General features: G+C 44.0%; 2 long non-coding RNA genes across 2 annotated transcripts; one reads left to right on the top strand and one right to left on the bottom strand.

Annotated features, from left to right (window-relative positions):
* The first annotated feature begins 1,296 nt into the window (after positions 1 to 1,296).
* Positions 1,297 to 3,835, top strand: LOC129384550 (uncharacterized). Its single transcript, XR_008612259.2, has 2 exons — positions 1,297 to 3,385; positions 3,454 to 3,835. It is a non-coding gene; the product is annotated as an uncharacterized lncRNA (long non-coding RNA).
* A 7,399-nt stretch (positions 3,836 to 11,234) lies between these two features.
* Positions 11,235 to 16,777, bottom strand: LOC129384551 (uncharacterized). Its single transcript, XR_011894597.1, has 3 exons — positions 16,481 to 16,777; positions 14,758 to 14,831; positions 11,235 to 11,688 (listed from the first exon to the last, which is right to left on the bottom strand). It is a non-coding gene; the product is annotated as an uncharacterized lncRNA (long non-coding RNA).
* Positions 16,778 to 18,881: the final 2,104 nt, after the last annotated feature.

Below are 18,881 nucleotides of genomic sequence, written 5' to 3'. Positions count from 1 at the left end.
AAACGAGACGAAGGGGAGAAGCGGGCGAGTGGAGCGCCACCTGTGGGGGCAGCACCGTACCTTGCGAGGAGGGGGTCTTCTGTGTCTGCCGCAAGATGGCTGTGCGTGTGCGTCAAGTGCAGAAGAAATGTAGTGGAAACGTATTTCGCTACTCGTTGAACTGCGACTTCTGTAATTTACATGCTCATAATTAACAATATACACTGCAGTATAACTTTCTACGGTGCATTTCTAAGGCAACACCGCATTCACTAAGGCGCTTTTGTCCCGCTTTGAACCATCGAACTCATGGCTAAGTGGCAGCGTCTCCGTCTCACACTCCGGAGACCCTGGTTTGATTCCCACCCAGCTCATCTTGCAAGTTGTTTACGAATTGCCTGCCGCCATGTTTGGGTCATGGCCAACGCCGCCGACGCCGGCTTTTCCGTGACACGTGCTCCTTAACGCTGTCGCGTAAAAAATATTTACGCCGCACTGTGGAGAAGCGTACACATCGCAGGCGACGCCAGCACACCACAGGTTGCGGCCGGCCAAGCGCAATTGACGTCGGCACTGCTATTATTCTTATGGCTGCTTCTTCGATGCTGCTTATCTATAGACGTGCGATCGCAAGTGTATCCTCGTGTGAATTGTAGAATCAATGACATACGACGCACCGACTACATTTTAGTATGTAGGCGTGTTGCATGCCGAAGTGACACAACCGCACCCAAAATATACGGTCTAGTGCGCGCTTCACTGGATGTTGCGTCTGGGCCACGGAGTAAGACATTTAGGAGGTGAAACTCCCGTCAGCGCGAGCGAGCGCGGACGACTAGATAAGGTCACAATTGTTGTATGCGCCGACGGGGCCGTATACAGTGGCGGCGCCATGCGGCGCGTCGTAGAAGCCGCAGCGAAAAAAAAATGCAGCGCCCGGTCAGGCTGCTCCGGCATGCTCTCAACCATAGAGTTAGTAGAACAACTCTAGAGGAAAAGCTGGGCCGGAAAAGTGGGAACCTCTAGGGCGCCGCCCTGTTGCTACTGGTCAATGTGGCCAGCGCAATTACTACTGAAAGAGCTGAAAACAGGTACAGGTTACCTTATGCTTTGTCATCTAAAACGCATACCTGATGGCTTTATGAAGATGGTGCGTTAATAGTAAGTTTATAGAAAGCGATTGCTAAGTCAGTGACTTATGTAAATCAAGATGTACGCATTCATGCAATAAAGGATGACGCGAATTTCGGTTTCGAATCTGTTTTTTGGAAGCGTAGTAGTTTCGTACAGTTTAGGTTTGACATGCGATCGCGCGTCGACATCGGACGCTATGCCACACTCGGGCCTTATGTGCCACCGAAGCCCCGAAGTGCTCTGGCATATACCTTCACACGTAAGTAAACGAATGTATCTCCTTGTTGAGAATATCACGCGAGTAGGCAGCTCCTGTGGTGCATCACAATCGTTTGAGAAGCGTCACAGTAGGACATTTTTCTACATGCGGAGCGGTGTTTGCAGGTTTCCCATCAGTAGGAAATTGCTGGACAGGCGGACCAGCGTACCGGAATTGTATTGGCGAAGCCACAAGCAACTCATAGAAACTGTTTAATTGTTGCACTTTGAACAATCGTGCTTCTACAAAGGCCACAGCAGAAAAACAGCCTGATGCCGAGTATTTCTGTGCCACGAAGTAATCAAGAGGCGAGTGCCTAATGCGGGCGAAATCGAGTGCATCGAGACTTAGAACGACAGAAAGCTGAGCTAGTTGGTAAGGATTCATTATGCAAAACAGAGGAGAAGTGGACGGCGCTCGTGTTGTCCACTTCTCTACCCTTGTGTCCTGTCAGCACGCCTCACCTCCGTTTTGCATAACGAGTGCATCAACCCACGTATTAATAGCGTAGGTGTTCTATTAACTGTGCAATATCTTCAACACTTCCTTGCATGCCATTTCATGTGGCATATCTTTTCTGGTCACAAATGTGTGCAGCGAATCTATTTGCATGATCGACTCCGGGCCTGTGGGACCGTTCACTTGCACTTGATGCTGAGTCTTTTACATGTATCGATAAACTACAGATATGCACATCAGATCCCTGCGAGCATTTTCAAAATTCAATTATTTTAGACAACAGGCACATATGCAATACTGACATAATCTCAAATACCACTAAGCAGCTGGGACACATTTTTGTTGATCATACTCGCAGGTAAAATAAGTAGATCATGTGGACAGCTCCAGCTCATTTTCCTGAAATCAGTGTGTACAAGGGGTATGCAAAAATAATTTTTTATCGCGCACCGATTATTTTGCTGTATAAGCAAGAGAACCCACCACGTTAGTGTAACATATCATGTACATCACACTAATATGTGCTTTAATTTACCAAGTGAGATAAGTTACTTTCATGGCTCATTCAGTCAAATCACACTGCAAGCTGCATTCATCAATCTTCAATTGGATTTTGCAAATGTTTAATGAAACGTGTTTCCCTTTTATGCAGATATGGAATGGCAAGCCCTTCCGTGTGCTCCAAATGTAAAATTTAAGCTCTAAATTAAAGAAGACATTTCTGCTCAGAAACAAGCAAAAATGGTGAATGCAGAGTATCAGAAGCCCAAGGTACAGAAATTATGAGAAGTGTCGAATGATTTTAAGGAAAGAGTCATATTTGAAAATGCAAGACTCTTTAGTGGAGGTCAAGCAAGTCAATATAGGTAGAATACTCTGCAAAATTATGCAAGTGAGGGGATGTCAAACAATGGGTCAGGAAATGCATTGTTTTTCTTCAAAACAAAAGCTAATTGCCATTACATAAGTCACTTTAGCATCATGAGACTGCTGCTTGATAAATTCAGAAATAAACCAAAAAACAAGACACGCAAAAATAAAAAACAATTTAATGATGCTCTCTCCACACTGGGATAAATAAAAACAAACAGATCACATCAAATGTGGACATATCAGACGCCTTGTGAAACACTAAAGGAAAAATTCAGTTTCGAGCTATGGCACTTGCCGCATAGATGTGAGGGGATTTGCACTAATAGTGATAGTTACCACTGCATTTAGAAATTGGAAGCATTCATGCAGACAAAGATTATACTTTATATTTTTGGCTACCATTTCAAATGCCTCCACTAAGTGTTACAATGCTGCATGCAGCCATACTAAGGATCTCGCAGCAACACCTGCAGGTAAAAAGCAAAAAGCAGTCAAAGTGCTGGTGTGTACTGGACACTATGTATGAAAACTTTTAGGCAAAGGAGTGCAAGAAGCAGACATAACTGCATTTATTTCCATAATTCCCCATTTGAATGGCCTTTTCTTTTTGCTTAGACAATGCCTACGCCTAGCCACAGCAGCTCCCTCATACAGACTCCGCAAGCCAAGAGGCAAATGCAGGTAAGAGGCAAGAAGCAATAGCACTGGTATCGACATTCATCTAATTTATTTCTTTTTCTTTCGTTTAGGCAGCCAGCACACCCCGAACAGCCACCTTGACTGCGGGTGTGTCACCCTAGTCACCAAGGAAACATTTGAGGGAAAGCGACAGGCAATGTGAACAGCCACTTCTCCATGTAAATGATACTCCTTCTCTCGGATGACTCCTACGCCTTGCCACGCCAGCACACTTGTGCACAAAGATGCCGCGGAGGCACGTGCAGGTCAGAGGCAAGAAGCAGTAGCACTGGTGTCGACATTCACCCAATTTCTTTTTCTTATACCGAGGCAGCCAGCACACCTCGAACAGTCACGTTGACTGCGGGTGTGTCAGTAGATTCCTGTTGTACATATGCTCATAATAAACTTCAGTAAATTTGAACTTGATAATAAACTTGAAGGCAAATGGGACATTGATGCATTGTTTTTTTGAACATTTATTGTACACATACAATATATGTTATACTTTGCAGTGCTACAGAGCGTATTTTGAAGCTTCCCCCTATATTTTGCACCTTTAATTACGTATGTGTTGTGTGGCCCTCAATGCAGTTCATGTTGTAGCAGCTGCTTTGTCTGTGTATCGCACATTGGCTTAAGCTCGTGATATCCATTCTTCTCTCACATATTCAAAATAAAGTTCTATGTAGTCCTCAGTGTTACAACAAAAAATGAAAGTGAGCAATCCGATTGTGGAGTTGTGTTTATTACAGTGATTCCTATGACAGTTACTGACAAGTTGACAACTTGAACTTGTCAATCCGTCCATAGCCTCCTCTATTTTTCAAAAATAAAGGAGGCTATGATCCGTCATGGCAAGGAATTGTAGGTATACATAAAAAAAAGGGGGATATGTGGGTGTGTTTGTAGTGGGGGGTATAGGATTAGGGCGGTAAGAAAAAATGTACCAACACCGTCCTCTAGACCTATTCCGTTAAGGTACCGCAACAAAGAGTATTATGCATAAAGTTCATACAACCAACTCTGATACTACTACACACGCCAGGCGACGCGAGCTACATTTGCCATAACGCATTCGCGACTGCACCGGATGCCCTCCATATTATACTCGTTAATCGTGCTCACTGCACCGAGGCAAAAGAAAGATCATGGGCGCAGGTTCCTTTAAAGTATCTCGACCCTGCGAGGCACCCCTGCGCGTGCCAGGGGAGCTGTCCGTGCGAACACTCCCTGGCACACACCTGCCTCGGCGGCCCCAACCTACGTACCGTTCTGCTTCGAGCTGTGATCCCCCCGCTGTCCTTTGGGTGCCCTGGAGTTCCTGCGCCGCCTGCTTTATTATAATCTCAGGTGCTCTCCTGAGACTTCCGTTTGTCGGTTACATGCGCCCTACAGCTAGATCAGTACTTACAATAATAAATAAACCCGATCTATTGTCGCGACGATAGATCGCGAAAGCGGCTTTTGCAACATACCGCGTCCGTGCGAACAGAATTACGGAACGCCAACGAGGAATCTGACCACAGCTTCAAGCTCGTAACCTCGTCGAGTGACAGCAACAGGCGTGACCGCTGAAAACCGCATACCGCCGGAAACTTCAACAGGATCATCCCTCGGTTGCATAACTGCCACATGTACGGCCAACATGGACCACACCCACACCGTCCCGCAACATAGAATAAAGAACCAACTTATAAAGCCCAAACACACGGCTGCACGCACACATTACGACACTACAAGCGAGACGCCATGCTGCTACGCTGCTACGGTTGCCGGATTAAAACTGACTACTGCCACCAAGTCTAGCAAGCGTCTCAGGAGCTGGCAACCTCGGCGCGTAGCAACATGGCGGCGCTCTTGCGGTTCCCGATTTCAATGCATGGGCCCTATGGGTAGCTTGTCCTCTAGAGTCAGTATAGTAACTCTATGCTCTCAACGGCTGTAATTTCTTTCCAGGCCACCAGGCGCCGCCAGCACGATAACGGCTCCGCGGGCTTGGGACCTTTTCTGGTCGCCGCAAACAGCGGAGTTTCCTCTCCTAAATGTTTCTTGCTCTGCGGTCTGGGCCATAACCGGCAGCCTCCTAAAAGAGTCATACTATACGAGGGAAATGTTATTCGCTTCATAGGAAAGTCGTTCTTGTATTCATAAAGATAGAACCGCCTGTATCAAGGTTCAGTCTTTTCGCGTGTCTAGCACGAGTGTTTGTTTTTCTGCTTGTACCATCTCCCAGGCTTTTCAGGCTTGGGTGATGTGTGTAAATTGGTTTGATTACGAGCTTACGCCCCAAGTTTATTAAACTCCAGAGTAACGGTAACAATCCGTGACGTTGCATTACCAAATTGCTTTGCCGCTCTCGTACACTTCTCGTCGTGATGGGCATGGTTGTCGCTTCATTGTTTGTAAGTTGTTATTTGGCTTTCGAGCACTGCGGTTCATTAGTGTCCTTTGTTATTCTCTGTTGACGTCGGCGCGCTTGAAACTACAACTTGCAATAAAATGCACGTTATTGCCTGGCTCGTTGGCAACTTCCAATAGCGGCGCAGAATTAACGAAAATTGGTGGCCATTCTAATTCGCGTGATCAGCTGGGATCTCCACATGTGTATGAAAATTTTGCGGAAAAATACTTATTTATTGTTTTGCATGCGCAATCAATATTTCTATATTTGTTTATGTTTATTCTTGAAACATGTTAGAAGTTCCATATACCTCCATCATCATTGAAATTTCCTTGTGCATATGCATTATAAATTGTGAAGTATATTCTATAAAGCACCAGCTGCACTTTGCCACTGTGGAATTGTCGTGTTAGCGCATCCTATGCAGCAAGTGTTGCTATAGAAGAAAAAATTGTAGTGCCTTCAGTAAGTAAGAAATGAACGCGTGGTTTTTTTTTTAGCTAACCATGGCACCGCATAAGTTGCACAACTTATCGCACCCACAAGACTAACACGCTTGCGATAAATACCTAATGCATGCAGCCTTATGCTATGTTCAGACTACGTTCGTAAGGCGACGATCTTTCGTAACATGCGTAAGCGGAAGCGCAACAAGCGTTTGCGTCTAGTTCAGACTGCGAATGTAAAGGTACCAACGCGCGCAATTCACGCAAATATCGTGGGTGAGAGTGTTAAAGGGTCGGCAACATTTACGACTGTGATATTACGACCGTTGCGACACAGCCAATGACCGATAAGCTTTCAGTTTTCAACAACCGGTGACGACACTTCCGTCCTCCCGTCTGCAGACAGCTGCCATTCCGTGCGCCCGATTAGGTTGGCGGTGTTCGTGAAAATTTGTGCAGTGCGCCTTGCGAGACTGTTTTCAGTTGATCTGGTTTATCCGCCGAGGAAATCGATGGCCGCAGATGCGTGCTCCGAACTTCGATGAGTGGTCTCACTAGGTTTCCAAGGAAGCGGAACTGCTGGGGCGACATGCGCATGAAGTTATGAAACATCACAGCGCCACCAACTCGGAGCTTGGCGAAAAGGTTGTGAAAATCGCCGTCCACGGCCCTGTCGAGAAATGCTTGCCGCTCCCAAACCCTTCTGCGTCGCCTTCGTCGTCTTTGTGCGATGGAACACATGACTATAAGTTTGTTTTGAGCGTGAATTTCTGATCTCGGCCAGCGCTGGCATTTTGACAGGAGTCATATTGGACCGCTGGTGACGTCGATTCTGCAGCTCCAAATTTCATTGGCCTGTTGTAAAAGCCGTAATTTAAGCAGCAGTAAATGTGAACAAAAGTGCCGGCTTAACTGTCGTAACGCTTTTTACAGCCATTACGTTCGATACGCCGAAAGAGCTGTTACGCGCGTTACGACTGTAGTGTGAACATAGCTTTAGTCAGCGCGAGTGTACCACGTGTCAGTTTGTTCGTGATGTGTAAAACGCAGTAAGGAAGCTATACTGAAATTATTATAATCAGCATAGTCGCAAAGCGCAACGCAAGTGATCTAAGAGCACATGCATTCGCTTGCGTCATTCTCCTAAGTATAATTCCGCTTTCATACCTGAAACACAAGAAATTTTTGACGCGACAGCGCTGTTGAAACGCTGGTTCGGATTTTTTCGCAATCGCTGGCCGCGATCCCATATGTGCCACCCAAGTACAAAGATGGAAAGTGCTAGATAAAGATTTTGCGCCGATGTGTATGTTCGTCACGCGCTATATTTTAAGCACTGATTACGTACTAAGGCACGTAAGCGTAAAATCCAGGCTCCTAACCGTGAGGTGAGCAATCTAGTTTTACTAGCAACATCAGAAAGAAAGCCAAAAAAGAAATGTAAAGCTGCTATTGGTAGTGCCGTGCGAGCGCAGCTCATAGGCGTATGGAGAGTCAATTTCACGCATAACTTTGGAGCTCAAAATGGCACACATTGGTGCTATTCTGGTTCCCTCAAGGGAGCCTCTTAACTCTGGCCATCAGATAAGAAGTGGCAAAGAAAGTAATTATTCTTACGCAGTTTTTAACGCTGTTTTCACTTTTTGCTCAATCACATATTGAGCAACAGAACGTGGCATCTAGAAATTTTCATGTTGCTCTACAATTTTCTAATTGACACTATTTATATGATTCTAATATTTGAAAAGTTTATTAAGTACGCCTAATTGTGTAATTAGGCGCTGTGCAAAAAGAAATCTGGGTATCTCGAAGCGACGGCAAAAACAGTACCTTGGTTCTTTCCACCTACGTAGCACATGGCGATTTTTAAAATCTTGGTGAATGATGGTCAGAAGGTTAAGACGCTGTATAAGCACAATCTGATTCACGATTGCTCAAGTACTCAAACAATAGTTTCTTAATATGATTTGTAAGTGATGGAGAACGCACCATTACAGGAAACTGATATACACTCACCTGTTTCCCTTGTCCACCTGTGCTTTGCAAGCTATACTGCACGCCGTCTGTTATACATAAAAAAGCCTACACTGTAAACAGAAAAACACCCAGATGGGCATTTTTGGCTTGTCCTCTAGCGCATTCCCTATTGTACATGTTTCTACTCTCATTGAAGGGAGTGCAATAATACTCCCATTTAATGAGAGTGTTTGCAGGGTACATCAGGAGCAATTAGCAGTACCATTTTACTCCTGCTTGCAGAAATTCGAAGAGGTACAATGGGAGTTTTATTATTTCCATTTGGGAGCATTTGCGGTGGAATCAAGGAGTTTTTTTATGTTAATTTAAGAGTAAATAGGTGGAAATAAAGGCATTGTAGTTTGCTCCCCCTCTACACCCCCCCCCCCGTTTTTTGGGCAATAAATGGGAGGAATTTTTACATCCGAAATAAACCCTTCCAAAGCTTTTACTCACTGCTGGAAGCTCAAAATGCAGTCCCGAAAATGCAAGCCATTGGCTTGCATTCCCACGAGACTGCTTTTTGAGCACTTAAAAGTGGTTAAAAGCTTTGGAAGCCTTTGTTTCGGGCTGTTCAGACGCCAGGGTAGAAACCTCTTGGAGTTCTTCTTGTGCACTATGAAAGATTACATGCAAAGCAAGCACTCACAAAATATTTTATTAGAAATATCACATTTTATATATTGCAGTCCTGCGGTTCCTTCCAACAATGAGTACAAATGGTGACTAGACAGTTTGCACATGTTTAGAACAGTATTTTTAAAGATGCAGGTAATGTACAAAAACTCCAGTGGCCAGGAGACGGTCTCGCACAATAAAATATGACAAACCTATGGCACAAACATAAGAAGCCTGAACTTATCACATATTCAGCATTTACCACAAATATATACTTCGACCTAGTGACTAGAAAGCTTGCACAACGGCTAAAACAAAGAAATCCAGGCACTGTACAATGGTGCCAGTGGCCAGCAAAGAATGAAAAGGCACAAATTTAAGGAACTTATCACACACTTAAAATATATCAACATACGAAGCTTTAACCAGCTTATTAAACAATCCCTTTTCACCAGACCATGCCCAACACTTTTGCATATGACTAGATTTGTGAAGTTGCCAAATTTAAGCCTTGTCAAATTGAAAGCATTGACCATTTGTGTGCCATTTTTTTATTTCACTTGATAGACCTCAACCGAATAAATAAATTATGGCATCTCAATTCCCCAAGTATGCAATAATTAATTAAATTACTTTTTATTAAGACTCAAAATACATGCCAAGAGCAGTGCTGCTTCAGAGGTGTAGAAGGTTACGCATGTAGCGACGAAACCAATTGCAATGTCATGGTACCGGATACTGCCAACATGTATGCACACCACGGTCGTCGTGTTTAAAGCCCAGCCCATTTAACACTCCACGGGACAAGAGGGAAGGGAGTGTCTCCCTGTATTTCCAAGTGAACAATCAGAAGGGACAGTTTGGCAGCTTTCGGCGACACAATCAGTTCATGCCCTTAACTTCAATTCAATTCAACTACTACACCCTGCCAACTCAACTTTCGGTGAAGCGACAAATAACCTTTTTCATGTCCGAGGCCTCACTCTGCCAGAAGAGTGTTTCGGACAAGCCGTACAAAGATATTTTAATTATTAATTTGTAGCACTCTCATGGAACTGAGGCTTCGCACCGTAAATATGGAGTCAGCAGCTACTCAAGAAATCGGGACACCGAATTTACGTGTCAGTACTCCTTTAACAATCTAGCACTGATGCCAGTCAGTGGTAGTCTGTGCGACTTAGTACAACAGAAATAAAAGTGAAAAACCTTAGCACTATATTGAGAGGTCAACTCATCCCACTTATTGAGCTGAAAGCTGAAACACAGCACAGGTGACCAACATTCCTGAGGGCTTTCTGGCACACCTGTGCTCATTACAAACATTTTGGTGTGCAAAAATAAATTGCCTATAATGTGACTGAATATAACATTTATCTACCTAAATAAATAATAAAAATTAAAGGCACTTTTTAAAACTCCTAAAGTCATATATAAAAAAAGGTTTCACTAGGCCATTTGACCAAACATTCTTGAAGCCTGTTCATACTGAATCAAATTTGAATGGTGCATAACATAGGAGCCAGTACGTTAAAATTAGCTCACAGCATATCTGCTACTGTTGCTTTTGTGTATCAAGCTCAGCACCTTTACAACATAAAACACATGAGCTGTGCACTACTAGTCACTTTGATGCACTGGCCACTATATCTTGAACAAATGCACATTGCAGAAAAAAGCCGGCACATATTTTTAAAGTAAACTTTGGCAAACAGCACAAAAAGAACTAGGAAAACCATTGTGTGCAAGGCAACAATATTACAAAACACAAGCAATAACTTAACACTTAAGCTTGACTACCACATTATGATTGAAGTATTACAGTATTGAGGCAGTTTAACGTCCACTGTCTTTATTGCAACCCCTACTTGCCGAGAAGGCCCCGGTTTTCGCTTCGCAGCTGAACCACAACTTCATATGCAGCAACAGCTGGCTGGCGAAATTTAAAGTGAGGTACGGCATAAACATGACCACTTCAGGAGAAGATGCCGTTGGCAACACAGAGGATGCAGAAACATGGCAAAATGGTCAGCCGAGGCACATCTTGATAGACTGCGCACCCAACAATATCTTTAACACGAATGAGTCTGCGCTCTTCAAGCTGCTACTAGACAGAATGCCTGCATTCAATGACGAGACATGCACTGGCGGTAAGCATGCCAATGACAGGATTTCAGCTGCATTCGAAGTGAACCATTTCTTGTGATTGGGAAGTCAGCCATGCCAAGATGTTTCAAAAGCACCCAACTGCCGTCTAGAGTTGTCTACTGCAGCAATACAAAAGCATGGACTGCAAAGCTTTCTGAGGAGTACATGCGCCTCACTGACCACTATGTTGCAGCGAAGAACAGAATTGCAGTTATACTAAATGCATCGGCGCACATCGCACTGGATAACTTTGCAGCTGCGAAGTTGGCATTTCTGCTTCCTAACACATCAGATTGCCCAGCCCTTGGACCAAATCATCATTTGGGCTGTGAAACTCTACACAAGAATCGGCTGCAAAGAAGTTTTTTAGGCCTTGAGTGTGGCCACTGGTTAGTAGCCTATGGCTCTTCCAGGGAGTCTGCATGGCCTCTGAAAAAATTGATTAGTTGAAGAGCTTTGACACGCGGCTTTGTGTGCGTTAAGTTCAGAAATGCATGTTCTATGAATGTTAACATTTTGTGCGCCTTTCGTGGGTATTCCACATGAAACACCCAAAAGGATGCAAAGAGGCAGGCTACTCCCGAAAGCAGCGAGGAGACTTGAAACACTAGTTGCTTGTCGATGTGCAGTGCAAATCCTTCATCCTGCACCAGACACGGGGTCAGCGGGGCTTCTTCCTAAGGTTAAAAAAACGAATGCTATTGTGTAAAGTCTTTTAGAGTCAATAACGGTGAACCAACTACAAAAAAAAACTCATTTTCACTTTAAACCCACACACGAGTAGCGAGTGTTTAGGAGTAAGCCGGACATGTCCAGTGACTATTGTTATCCTGATAAAAAAGACTTTCTTTCCTTTGTTTTTGCTGCCCAAGTGCTGAGGACAACAAAATTAGTTTTCAAGAAAAATTTGGCTTCACAAAAAAAATATAAGCACCTAATGAGTTAAAGTACTTGTTGCAGATCTTTTTGAATTCACATTTTGGTTGGCTCCCAAAGCAAAGGATAGCGGGTACTGCTCTAAGAATACTTAGCAATAGACTACAGGTCAAAAGCCTTGATTCCGTTTTGCGCCGTAAAGTAAAGGAACCTGCGACAAGCACATACAGACCACATGTGTCGCAATGGTGGAACCATTTATTCAGCCACATTTCTCATTTTCCAATTCCAAAACTAATATAATGCGACTTGTTTTTTAAGATTGCTTTAGTAAAGCCAATAAACTTATTTTAGGAAAGTCAGACTGCTTTTTTGAAGAGTATTTTATCATAAAGCTCATTTACTGATCTGGCCAAACTTGACCACCTCTCGTGGGACATTTAGTGCTGTTGAGGGAAGAGATACTTGCTCGAAATTCAAACTTCCATGGCAACAGGTTGGCAAAATTTTGAAACCGTGCACTACATAAATTCAAATAAGAATAAAGAAAAATATCTAATATGCAACACTTCGTTCTTGCTTTTGATATTGTAGCAGTGATATGCTGCAGTAATCAGTTGCAATTGAGGCAATTGACATGTAGTCTGTCGCTAAATATTCTTAGAGCTATAGCTACAATACTTTTCTATTAGTACTTAACCAAATGTGGATTCATAAAAGTTTGCACAAGGCAGTTCTGGCTCACCAGGCAGTTCCATACTTTTGCATAGAAAACAATGGTTTCATTGTACATGACACTCAGGCAACAGATTACAACTTTTTCAGTAAAATTAGGATAGCCACCTACATGCCGCCGACAAACATGCGGTACTTGAAGGGACACTAGAGGCAAATACTAAGTCAATGTAGATTGTCAAAATATCATTCCAGAAACCTCACAGCACTTGTTTCGTGCCAAGAAAAGATAAAATCACGTTTGAAGGGTCCGGATGCCTTTGGCGCAAATCATATAACCAGCCCCGCAAGTGGCGACACTGCATACGCAGTCACCGCCCTTTACTGCCATCGGCGAGTAAAACTGTGCCCAACAGACATCACGGTTTTCTGCAGAAAGCGCAAGCACGCAGCCAAGAAGCAACAGAGCAAAGAGAGAGTGTTGGATTTGCTGCTGCAGCTGCTCTTGGTCAAGTGGTGTGAACTGTTCAGGAATACCACAATATCACATGGATGTGGCATTCTCTGCTATTCGCAGTACGCGAGTTTCTTGAGCCAGCAAAACCAGCTCAGCACTACACGATAACTACTGGAATGTGAAAATACAGGCGATAGAGTGGAGAAAATGAAACCTTTCAACCACCCGCGTGGTTGTCAGGGCTTCCTTTTTCTAAATATGAAATAAAACTGGACATCTTTTTCATCTTAGATTGCAATACAATTATCTGTTACAAGTGGTTGATAACTAGTGACAGTTATAATGAGTGCCTTTGTCACCAGGCTAGTACTTGAATGTCCTGGGTGAGTCCGATTGTCTCTTGCCCTTACGTAAATTTCTCGATTAATAAAGCTTTGTTCAAGGTAATATTGAGGCCTTAAATGTTCTTGAGCTCTAATTTATCACTTCAGCTTGACTTAATATTTGCCTTTAGTGTCCTTTAAAAGCATGATGCCTATTGGCAAAAGTATCCTGTGGCAGTTAGAGGAAATAAACAAAGGCATTAGGTTTTGGCCGAGTTGGTTGTACATGGTTCTTATTAGCGTTTTGCACGCACAAAGACAGGACGTCAAACAAAAAAGGGACACACAATATGCGCAAACTCAACTGGCTTTTATTGTGACAGCAACATATATAAACGCTTCCACAATCAGAAAAAAAAAGAGATGGCAAGAAAACAAACAAAACCACGTTTGCTGCAAAACTGCATAGCCACATGTGCCGGCGAAATCAAACGTTGTCACTGTCATACCTTTTCACCGCCCAGAAACCTCACTACCTTATCCCTTAATGCTACAGATGGGGCACTAACACAACTCTGATCATGCCGAAGAATTTCTCTGGCTTCAACTATCTCCCTGGTTAAGCAATTTATGTGAGAAAATAATATTGTGCATCTGTTAAACATAGGATAACACCCATTGCATGACTTGCAGTGTTCTGCCATGTGACCTTCAATGCCTTGCTTTACCTTGCGGTGATGTTCTGCTAGCCTCTCGTTTATGCATCAGCTGGTTTGACCGATATAATGCCCAATATAACACCGCACGAGTTCGTTGCATGCAAAGAAAGTGTAGTATATCGGGTTCCTTTGTCGTGCGGCAAGTGTTATATCGGTCAAACCAGCCGATACGTAAACGAGGCTAGCAGAACATCGCCGCAAGGTAAAGCAAGGTATCGAAGGCCACATGGCAGAACACTGCAAGTCATGCAATGGGTGTTATTCTATCTTTAAGAGATGCACAATATCATTTTCTCACATATATCGCTTATATCATATATATCACATATATTGCTTCTGGGCAGTGAAAAGGTATGACAATGACGTTTGGTTTCACTAGTGGCTATGCAGTTTTGCACATGGTTTTGTTTGTTTTCTTGCCATCCTGTTTTTTTTTCCCGATTGTGGAAGCGTATATATATGTCGCTGTCACAACAAAAACCAGCTGAAGTTTGTGCATGTTGTGTGTCCCTTCTTTGTACGACGTCCCGTCCTTGCATGCAAGTCTAATAAGAAATAAACAATCTGCTTTTAACTCCTGTGTGCTCATTTTAATAGCCAAATGTAGCACACTGAAACACAAAGTGAACAGAAAGCCAATCAGAATGATAAACGCAACAGAAGCATCTTGATAGTCAGAATCCTACAGGCACTCACCTGCGTAATGATGCTATCTATGGGCTCCTTGCAGCGCTTTGCTACAAACTGCAGAGCTGCCAGAACAGCATCCTCTGTTAAAAAAGAAATCAGATATTGTAGAATGCTTAGGAAACCTTTCACGCCAAACAGCTTACAGCTTTTATATAGTGCCTCAGAGCCCTGCATGGGTAATTCATCTACTGTGATAAACACTTGAGGTACACATAACTAGTGAAATAACTTGTGCTTTAATCTTCCAAAGGATGATTACCACCAGTAGCAATGACTGTGGGTCTAGTTTCGTCTGCTCGCTGCTCAATTAAACGGGAAGAAATGGTATGTGCTGAAAACTCGCGCGCTTGCTCCACCCTTAGAACTATGGCATATTTTAACATTTCTTTTAGATGCTTTCCCTCATGTTTCATGGTTTCATAACATACTGTCAAGTATTCCACATATCGAAACATACATACATCCTATTTTTTAACTGTAGAGAAAACTATGGTTACAACACTTCAGAACAAGATCACAAAGAATTCAGAACATCACATTAGACAACCACTAAACCACTCAAAAATGTTAAAGTGGCAGCGGTGTTCACAATGAACATACAACCAGAATTTTTCCAATGGTTCCGTATTAGCAAAGTTACAGGCCTTTGCTACCCTCCTCACTGCACTCTGTTCTCTCTGCATATTCCCACCAACTCCATGCAGGGCAGCGAAAAGTAAGGGTTGCGACAACACCCTGCGTGCATTACAGCATGCAAAGGAGGCAGCAGAAAAGCCGGGAGAAGAGCACAAGATTCTTTTAAAAATTTTTGGGTTCTTCGCAGAGCATAGCATTGCTACATTCACAAAGATGGTCATTACAGAATGACTTATGCGATGCGCATGTTTATACATTGTGCAAAAAAAGCCAGAGGTGATTTAAGAGCCCTTTAACTAGCTTATTTAGGTTAACTCAGCTCTCCATTGGAGAACTGAGAAAGCACATAATAATTGCCCATTACTGGCTTAGGTAAGCAGCACAAATATAGTTGAGTAAGGTATACAAAAAACAACTTACTTTATAACTCTTTGCAAGTACAAGTAAAAAAGAAATTCAAGGTTTCAATTCAACCAGCATTGCCGACTTTCTGATACCCGATACTGACCCCACCACCACCGTAGTTGCCATCACCCCACAAAAAACAATTCCTGAACTCCCTTTAAGGGCAACACCGGCGATTTTTCTATGTCCACCGATTTTAATAAAATTTGGAATATGTGTTCTCTTTTGCACTCTGAGTATCTGTACCAAACTATACGGCTGAAGATGAATTTTAAAGATTGGTTGCATTCTTGATTCGAGACTTTCTACTGGCCACCCTGTGTATGTGACATCAGAGACAACACCGTCACTGTTGCTGGAATCCTCACTTAAATTGCCACTGCCTAGTTTGGAAATCTGTAAGAGCTCTTTGTGTCAGGAGAAATGATCCGCTTGGCTTCTTTGGCGTTAGCACCACATGTACTGCATGTTTACATTATGGTGGTGTAGGATCTATTGTCACACGAAGCAGCTACCTATTTCGGTATCTCATTTATTGGTTATTTAATATTACTGGTGAACTTCTAAGCAAACTAAATCACCCTACGGGTGACAGAACTGCCAATGCCATTTGAATATGACAATGTTACAATATGGGTAAAAAAATGCCAGTTGCCCTTTAAGAGCGTCATCATAGAAACATATTTACCGGATCCCACTTCGGAAAATGCCACAACCTCTTCTGCTTCTCCAAAGCTCAGAATAGTGTAACCAAGCTGCTTGCAGCCATTCTCCATTGCCTCCATCACGTTTCTTTGGAAAAGTAGGTCAAACTCCACGAGGAGCTGGAAAGAAAAGAATGTTCAAGAATTCTTTGCTCTGCTAGCAAACTAATGCAATAGTGAAAACCAATTGTGCAAGGACAGCCAAGGCAGCAGATGTCAAACATCTCTTAGAGCAGGCATCACATAGTAGTACATAAGCTTAGGAGCAAGCAACCAGCCAATAAACCTTCGTACGGCATCAGCATATTGTCGGAGTTAAGATTGCTTGTTGTTACTACATAAGAAAACAGTCAACAAATCCAGAAATCCAGGTAAATTATGGTTGGTTTAAACGTAGAAGCGATAAGAAAAAGGGAAATGAAAGTGGACAAATAAACATGTAGCAAATGGTCTTTTAGTCCACTTTTTTTTCTAATTGCCTTATGAGTGGTATGTTTAAATAAGAAATAATTATTCACGCATAGTTCATCTAGATTCATTGAGTGTTTTCTTTTATAGCAGTTACTCACAATCAAGCACCTTGGGTCACTTCATTCTTCTCACTCATTGCATAGAAGAGTTCTCGACAGGCAGAATTAATGCCAAAGAAGGACTTATCACCGCATTATGTGCGTGGTGGACCAAAAAAGTGAATGGTAGAATAGTCACTATTGTAGTCTTGAAGAAACGCACACATAACTTGGCTCCTTACTGTATCTGTTTTCCTTCGCTCCTTTCATTTGCCTTTTTATGCATTGCATATTGCAATCACTCAGTTCAGCCCTTGGGCACGGCCGGGCAGCCACCATTGACCTTTAGCGCAACCACGTGACGTGACATCACGACAGCCGGAGGAAAATCTGGGCCCCAACTCGCGCAATATGCAACGCATTCTTGGCTTAACCAAGCTAAGCCTGGCCATTTTTGTTATACTTCCACATTTCAATCAAGCAATTAGTTTCCACTATGCTTACCACTGTGATCGTGAAGGTATCCGCTATCCTCCGACACTCGACTTTCCACCAAAGGTGCGTTTTTCATCGATTTATCGGACTTTACCTGGTTCACCGCCAATAGGCATTGCTAGGCCTAAGCGAAGCCAAGGCCTGCTTGGCCTAGCCAGCCGTGCTACTGCCACGACAACATGGAGGTTTTCCCCACCGCTTTGACGCACGGTTCCCAGGTTTCCCAAATGTGCGTGCAAGTAGAGGGAGAAGAAATTATGCCCGAGGAATTTCATCGCACGCCCGGATGGCTGCACAACGGTGGGCACATGAGCCGAACACGCCTGCATGCAACGCAGGGTGAGTCGAATTCTCGTACCGATACTCCGAGCTCTCAGCAGAAGACTAAATTCCACAAGAACGTCAGGACCGCAGTTATTCGGGCGGCTCGCATGCCCGCAATGCCTGCGGAAGAAATTAAGATCGTTGTGCGGCCCCGCGGAGGGCTCGATATTTCCAAGGCGGGAGCTGCATGCGTGGCTACTGCCATCATGGCGGCAGCGGGAATTGAGAAGGCAGATCGAGCTGAGGATATGGCGTGTCCCAATATCCATCAGAACATTATGGTGCTCAGCAATCCGTGTGAGGAGCGAGCGAAGAAGTATGCTCGAATACAAGCTATCAACGTCCAAGGCAAAATATACGAAGTGAGCGCTTACGGAACAACCGCCCACGACACGGTCAAGGGCGTGATCAGGGGCATAGCGCTTGAGGACAGCGAAGCCGAAATAATGCAGCAGATCGTTACAAAGTACAACCCCCTCGCCGTGGGAGCGAAGCGTATCGGGAACACGACTACAATAATCGTTGTGTTCAACGGTACCAAGGTTCCCAAGTATGTGCGTTATGGATCCACGCTCTATCCGTGCAGTCTCTACAGGAAGCAAATAGAAGTGTGCAAAGTATGCGGGAAGGTCGGCCACAGGCGCGACGTGTGCCCCACACCAAACGTACGTGTTTGTCTTTCATGCGGTGTTTCTAATCCCAGAGAGGGCCACAAGTGTGTCCCCAAGTGCAAGCTCTGTGGCGAAGAACACCCCACTGGAGACCGCCTCTGCAGAGCCAAATACAAGGTTCCGTACGTCGTGCGGCGACGGCGATGGGAACGCCGTAACGCCGAAGAACAGCGAAAGCAAGCACTCGAATCAAGCGCCTTTCCACGCCTAGGACGCTCCCGCTCGCGCAGCGCTTCCCGTGGCGGATCCCGCAGCGCGTCGCGCCATGCCTCACGCCACGCATCACGTTACGCTTCCCGTCATGCCTCGCGTAGCGCATCCCGCGGCCGTGACTCGTCGGACAGGAACAGCTGCGGCGCAAAGCGATCGCGCTCCCGTGACAAAAT

This window comes from Dermacentor andersoni, chromosome 5 (assembly GCF_023375885.2).
Source record: "Dermacentor andersoni chromosome 5, qqDerAnde1_hic_scaffold, whole genome shotgun sequence".
In the NCBI taxonomy this organism is placed as follows: domain Eukaryota; kingdom Metazoa; phylum Arthropoda; class Arachnida; order Ixodida; family Ixodidae; genus Dermacentor; species Dermacentor andersoni.
This window is presented reverse-complemented; position numbering and strand designations above follow the sequence as displayed.